Below are 743 nucleotides of genomic sequence, written 5' to 3'. Positions count from 1 at the left end.
CTGCACCCGCGGGCTGCGGGCACCTCGCGGGGACAGACTGGGCTGCCCTCGGGGCTCAGGTCCGGGAGGTGTGTGCGTGTCGGGGGAGGGGAGCGGAGGGTCAGACATGAAACCATCCCTCCCAGCTCGGAGGGCAGCATAAAAACAATGACGATGTGTCCTCTAATGTTTACCTTAGGACACAGTTCCCGAGTAAAATGTGGACTTGTCTCCATTTTGCAGAGTGTGAAACTGAGGCTCGGGAAGGTGGAGGAGCCGAGGCCCGAGGTCCGTTTGGCTTCCCGTCCTGCGCCCGGACTCACTGCGGGCCCCCGTCAGTCGCTGATGTCCCCCCACCCCGGCCAGATGCGGGCGCTGCAGCCCGTCTCAAGCGCCCAGGACCATGTCGGAATCCGCGGGACCGCAGTGGGTCTCTGCCCCTCCCCCGGGCGGTGGTCCGGTGACGTCACTGCCTCTTTAAGACCCCCGCTCCGCCCCGTCCCCGCACTCGCGGCTCTTTCGGATCTCGGCAGAGCCCCACCTGCTCAGGTGAGCCTCGGGGCAGTGCGCGTGCTGGGGAGGAGATGGGTGCCTCGAGGAACGGGGCGCAGGGTGCGGGCAGCATGGAGAACTGGACTGATCTTCTGCCGGGTCCCCGGCGGGGGCAGATCGGGTCCTTTGGCGGCTCGAAATGGCTAAACGCCCCTCCTCTCTTCCCCTGGGACAAAGGCCCCGACACCCGGGCGCCCTTCCCCCACCTGCGT

The 743-nt window shown here is 66.9% G+C and overlaps 1 protein-coding gene across 3 annotated transcripts in view; it reads left to right on the top strand.

Annotated features, from left to right (window-relative positions):
* The window catches only part of CLDN6 (claudin 6), a 3,781-nt gene continuing 3,038 nt past the window's right edge, over window positions 1–743 (top strand). The window contains exons 1-2 of one of the 3 annotated variants that reach the window (XM_014537177.1): window positions 1–59; window positions 223–528. The gene's annotated coding sequence lies outside the window, so the exon portion shown is untranslated. Of the gene's footprint in view, window positions 529–743 lie in introns of all 3 variants that reach the window. The other 2 variants (XM_014537175.1, XM_005863176.2) reach the window with 2 other exon arrangements.

Source organism: Myotis brandtii, unplaced genomic scaffold (genome assembly GCF_000412655.1).
Source record: "Myotis brandtii unplaced genomic scaffold, ASM41265v1 scaffold1738, whole genome shotgun sequence".
NCBI lineage: Eukaryota > Metazoa > Chordata > Mammalia > Chiroptera > Vespertilionidae > Myotis > Myotis brandtii.
The sequence above is the reverse complement of the archived record's forward strand: the minus strand, read 5'-3'. Positions and strand labels throughout refer to the sequence as shown.